The sequence below is a fragment of the Actinia tenebrosa genome, unplaced genomic scaffold (assembly GCF_029948245.1).
Source record: "Actinia tenebrosa isolate PJP-AT-01 unplaced genomic scaffold, QUT_ActTen_1.0 PGA_scaffold4__44_contigs__length_22323623, whole genome shotgun sequence".
NCBI lineage: Eukaryota > Metazoa > Cnidaria > Anthozoa > Actiniaria > Actiniidae > Actinia > Actinia tenebrosa.
In genome coordinates, this window is record NW_028292581.1 from 19,707,605 (window position 1) to 19,714,072 (window position 6,468).

The 6,468-nt window shown below is 39.2% G+C and overlaps 1 long non-coding RNA gene across 1 annotated transcript; it reads left to right on the plus strand.

The window, feature by feature from the left end:
• Positions 1-1,258: 1,258 nt before the first annotated feature.
• Positions 1,259-2,292, plus strand: LOC116306756 (uncharacterized). The gene is made up of 3 exons (XR_004198314.1): positions 1,259-1,374; positions 2,049-2,118; positions 2,239-2,292. It is a non-coding gene; the product is annotated as an uncharacterized LOC116306756 (long non-coding RNA).
• Positions 2,293-6,468: the final 4,176 nt, after the last annotated feature.

Consider the following 6,468-nt stretch of genomic DNA (forward strand, 5'->3'; position numbering starts at 1 on the left):
CTTAAAATGTTGTTTGTAAATATTAATCCTGCTTTTCCCAAACCACTAACAGGGTAGCCAGTATTATATTGGATGTCAAAACCAAAAATAAAAACAAATTGACTTATTGAAAAGAAGTAAAGTGAGCGAGAATGTATAGTTTTAAAGGGGACTCAATAGTCATCGGTAGAAGTCAAGCTTTAAAGTTTGAAATAAAGACCAAGCAGCAATATGCATATTTCCTATTCCGAGGTGAAAGAAAAAATTAGACTGGGACGAGTTGGGATTACAGTGCCGTCATTTTAGGGCTGTTTAAGGGCACGAAACTAGACACCATCTCGTAAATATATCCCCTAAAACAGCCCCCAAAGGCACGTACTGCAATGTCAACTCGACCTCAGAATGGCAAAATGAATAAATGGTGAAACAGTGCTCACAATTTTGCAAGCAACAGGTATGTTGTAGGCCGTATTCACCCCTAAGGTGTTACTATGAACATCGCAGAAGTAGAATTGAATAGTTAACGTTCGCATGTTCTGGTGGTAGTGGTCGTAATCAAGTACAAAACAATCCGAGTCGAGAAATATTGCTTCCCCAGAGCTCATGACCACTAGACCAAACTGATAAAGAATAAGTTAGCTATTCGATTCTAAGTCTGCAATATTCATAGTAACACTAAATTTTTAACAATTTTTTGCCCACGCGTTGTGCGCAACTAGCTATCGTGCGAGCATGGCCTGCGACGTGATGATGAATATTGTGATCAGGAGTGTATATAGTGATGATAATATGATAATGATATGATGATGATGATATAATAATGTATGTTGATATGATGATGATGATGATGATATGATTATGATAATATGATGATCATGATGATAATGATAACGATGACGATGACGATGATGATGCTGATGCTGATGATGATGATGCATATGATAAAACGATGCATAACGTGTTGATATCAGCCAATATCATTTTGGTGCACCGCTGGCTAGAATTGGGTAGGATTAATACTTTTGTTTATTTCTACGTGTAATATTCCATTGCGCTTTGCGTCGTGCAGCTTGTCTTGTCTCGCACAATATTGATGTAACAAGGCCAACAAAAATAAAAGAACTCGACCAAAAATGCTGCTGGTACTAGTGAACCAGGACGTACTAATTAAGGGAAATGGGGGAATGATAAGCCAATTTTTAAAACGCCAAGTTCCTTCAAGGGTCACGTGATGTGGCAATACCTCCAGAGGGAGGAATTTCTTCACGGTGTCACGCACTGAGGACAGTCACCAATTCCGCTCGGTGTATCGCGAATTCTTTTGATGCCAAAACCTCACTGTCGGCAGCTTAGCAAGAATGTTTGCTGCTTTGAAATACATTAAGAAGATACTCGGTAGGTAACTTCATCAGATGAAGAAGTACATCCAAACTTTTTGTGTTCGAATTATCACCTACTTGAAAAATCTGTGATTATATCACCTACATGCTTCAAACTCGAAAGGGGCAAGTCCATGTTATTTATGGTCAAGTCTAATGACACTAGGAATGCTTGTAGGGTGAGAGAGATTCGTTTATATTTTGAAAGAACTCATATATAGAAAAGGCCATTAACTTATGTCGATATCCAATTCAGTCGTCGGAGTGTGACCGTGGGTCAATTTTGAAATATAATGATCCGTTGGGCACGTGCACGGTTATATCCGGAAGGAGTATGGAATATCTCACTGCGAGGTAATAACAGTTACTCTGTAGCTAAAATATTTGAGATTTTTCAAGGGAGGTATAAATGTTTGCCATTTAGCTTAATCAACATTATACAGCAACACCGCTGACCACCATAACCAGTATAACAAGGGCTCAAAACACGCGCGCATCCTGTTTAGCCGCCAAGTTTAGGAACATGAAAAAAGAAATGTTATCCGCGCTATTTATCACCGCAAGTACAGGATACAGGATGGCGTGTTTCCCATACTTCCTGTTCTTCCTGCAAATGGCAGAGTGTTTATTTCAAAGTACAAGGACACGAATGATTTTTTTATATTGCTTTTTTTTTTTTTGAAAATACAGCGCAATGCCGACCGATAACAAGCCGATAGCCCACAAGCCTTGACCTGCTTGGCACTGGTTTTTGTATCCGGTAAATTAGCCGAATGAACGTGAGAGTTAAGTTGTGGGTGGATAAACGACAAATATTCCGACATGTCCTTGAAAGTGATCATGATACCCAAGACTGATATCGTTAAATGTCGTATTCTAGGTTTGTCTTACACTAGCCTCCCCTAACATGGAAATATGCCATAAGTGAGTGCCACTCGGTCGACTCAGTTGGTTGAGCTTCGAACTGTACTGTAGCTGGAACAACTCTCAGGGTCTTAAAATAAATGAGGAGTAAGTGCTGCCTTTGTATAATTTCAATATGGTTAGAATTTCAAGTGGCGGCTCTGATGGCCACTTTAAATGGCGGTCCCGTCGTCTCTTCACACTTCATTACTTACTAACCAATATCGGAGGAGCGTAAAGGAACACTGAGGACGTAATGAAACCCTGGCAGTGACCATCCTCAGTGCCTACTCTTCAAACTATATATATATACTAACCACTTCTCATAAATTCAATAATAACTATACTTTTCAAAATCATGTGATGGCAGCCATGACACGAGGCACAACAATAGAGTATTTTTCTCCCTGGAAAAAGAATGCCTCTCAGACGTGTAAATCAAATTAGACTAGATTCAATTGTACCTTCCTCATTCACATGATCAAAGTCTGGGCCTTTCATCATATCGATATGAAAATGGACGCTATATATGTAAAACATAAATCATAGTCATAATCTGATGATTAGAATGGATGGACACGAAGGATTTTTATTTTAATTTTATTTTATTACCTTACATCAAATAATAATAATAATAATAATAATAATAATAATAATAATGATAATAATAATAATATCAAAAATGTAAGGAAGCCTGGCCGTCACAGGTGCCCACAATTACGACGGTCCCTTAAAGCTAGCATAGCCTGAATATTTAGACTGATTAGTAAAGAAATAGCTAATTTTATTTGTGGAACTTTCTTAAATCGCCTTGCGTTATTACACTATCACACTGATTTTGGATTGGGGAGGGGAGGGGAGGGGGTGTCTTTCAACCAACTCCTGGTTCCGTCTAATGTACTCAGTCTTCTCTACACTTCGGTCCTTCCTTTTTTCTCGAATCCCCGGCACAAGAATCTATATTATTCATTATTTGCAGTCTTTCTGTGACTTCATTTGCTGAAGAATATGCCTAATGAATATTTGACTCCGAATATGAAATTGGCTCAGCAGGCTGCTCGGGTTTGGATGGATGGATGGCTGGCTGGCTGGCTGTCTGGCTGGCTGGCTGGCTGGCTGGCTGGCTGTCTGGCTGTCTGGCTGTCTGGCTGTCTGGCTGTCTGGCTGGCTGGCTGGCTGGCTGTCTGGCTAGCTGGCTGTCTGGCTGTCTGGCTGGCTGTCTGTCTGGCTGGCTGGCTGGCTGGCTGGATGGATGGATGGTTTCAAAATAAAGGATTTACCACATTTACTGAACCACTTTTGCAAATCTTTTTTCATGAATGATGACCGTTTCCTGTCAAACAGCCCAGGTGCGTCTAATGAGACACCTTGCGTTAGGTGTTGCAGCGGAAAAAAATTCTTTTCATTTGTTGCACTTTATGTGGTGCGCGCTTGTGTGAATGAAAAAAGTCGCTATTGAAAATATATCTCATCTTTTGTCAATTAGTTTACAATTTCGTGAATAAATAAAGACAAAAAAAATAAAGTAATAAATGAAAGATGGAAGTTTTGTCATGCGCACTAAGCTGCACAATTTATATGTTTGTTGGAAAGATGCCAAATACTCTCGGAAAAGCAACAAAAACAAAAACAACGGCAACAACTACTACTTCCACAGCTGATGATGATGATGATGATAATGACGACGAAAATAATGATGACAACGACGACGACGACGACGATGATGATGATAATGATGGTGATGATTTACATGTTGGTAATGGTGGTGATAATGATGATGATGATGATGATGGTGATGGTGATGGTGATGGTGATGGTGATGATGATGATGATGATGGTGATGGTGATGGTGATGATGATGATGATAATGATGAAGATGATGATAATAATAATGATGATGATGATACCACCATCACCACAATGTGGTAACAGTAAATAAAAATGAGAAAAGCTAATTAGGACTATATAAACACCAAAATACTAATAGCCATGCATGTGTCAAACAAAATGCCGACAACAACAACAACAACAACAACAACATGAAAAAGCCTAGCAAGACGCAAACAAGGACAATTGGAAAAATGGAAAATTATAAAAATAATCAAAAATACATATTAAAAAAATCAATATGACAAAAGGGCTGCGGAGCTAGCACAAAATGACAGCAACAGCAACATCAACAAAAAGAACATCGGCAGCAGCAGCAGCAGTAACAAGAGCAGTTATAACCATGACTACGCGGGTAACAAGTATCATTGAAAGCAAGACCAAACAAGACTTGGTAATGAATGAGGTTTTTAACATACAATTATTACAAGACCCTGGCATTCAAGAAGTACAAATGTATCGACCTGAATTATCTGACTTTGGTAGCGCATCTTCTTATTTGCACCAAGATGTTTATTAGCATGAATATACAAACACACCAAAGAACACAAACATTGAGCAACATTGCACAAACACGCTTATCTTGACACAATGTACGTCCCAGTTTTGTTCGCCTCCATCATTAAGCCTCAAGGCAGAACCTTCATTTTTTTCTCCGCTTGTACATTTGAGAAGAAAGCCGTTCAAGGGTCAGCGATTGGATCATTATATTTCTATCGCAGAGTTCATGAGCATGAACTTAGTCTGACTGAGTGTTCATTTTATCAATGACAAGCGAAAAATGAAGACACGATCCGAGTTTAACTCAGTCTGGTGTACGTAAAGAGTTTGAGGCACTGCCGGACACTGAAAATCAGATAAATGACTGACTTTCACCCTCAACTTTAATAACTTTAAAAATTGGAAGTCTAAACTTTATTGGAATGTCGTTAATTGCTGATTCAAAGATTTGTAGTAGCCCCAAGGTAAGACTGACCATATACTGTTCTTTTTGCTCTAAAAACTGTATACATCCTATTAAAAGACTACGTTCTATGCTCCAGGAATCTTGCTAGACTTTGTTAGGGTTTTCCTAGAGATAGGGCTAATTTGGGTCATTATATCTTGCCGCGATAGTACAATAGTTTGTTTAGTTAATCACAGCCTATTCCTAATTGCTTTAACAGCTGGCACTTTTATGCTGTCTGTCTAAAGATAGTACCTTTATAGTATCGTGTAGTTAACGTTTGGGAGGTTTAGTAACGGAATGAAGGCCTTGCAGTGTTTGGCTGAAGGTCGAAATGAAACGTGGAGCGAGGCGCTCGTCATGTTCGTTACTTGTAGATTCCCGACCGGCGTATTGTGGGCCGTCGAGCCAAGTTAAACACTACGACAGACTCCAAACAGTGGTATTCCCCTCACAGCTGAATACCGAAAGAAAAGACTAATATTACGCATTAGATTTCCTTTCCTTTTGTTTTCACTTTGGTTATATTTTCAAGAGTACTGTAGCTAGAAAGGAATACCATTTTGCAATATGAAGAGACGCTAGGTTTTGAGGTATTCATAATCAGTATTAAGTTCTCTGACAAGCACGGCAATCTGTCTTTGAAAGAACCGACCGGAGACAGATTTCAACGCAAATTCTGAACCACGCGATATTAACCTGATGTTTTTGAACACAACTATTAAAACAAATCCAAAAAGCGCGCGTTCTGAGCACTTGAGTTTAAGACTAACATAAGGTTCAGATCTAGTGGTGTGAAATATGGAGTGAAATACAGGGCGAACGCTGTTGACCTTTCAAGTGCTTCGGTAAATGATCTCTTGCAATATTTCAGCTCACACCCTTGAATCTAATCGGAGAATCTGCCAAGCTTGAGACAGTGGAGTCCAGAGTATCTTAATGGTCGAGTAACATGGCAGGTTTCTTGCACTTTCGATATCAAACTATCAATCGTGCAAATAAGTCAAGAAACGATGTAGTAAATTGAATTAAAAATTCTGAGAAGATCAATGAAACAGGATACTAATCGCTTGCAGGCACTTGGTCCATTCTTTTCGATATCTTGCAAACGTAGCCACACACTGTGATCCTTTGGGCGATTTCCGAAGCATCGTTTTGCTTCCGAAATTTTACTTTACTTGACAGTCCTTACAGACCGCATCCTCGGGCTACGGGTGAAGACAGATAGACCCTGTCGCGGCTTTTTTTGAGTGCTTGTCACCTTGTCTTGCCGAAACTGTTTATAAATATCACATTTATTGCCAATTACGTGAGATAAGACTATCCATTAATTAAATTTAAAGTATCCCGTGTAGTTTGCCTTCTGATTGGCTT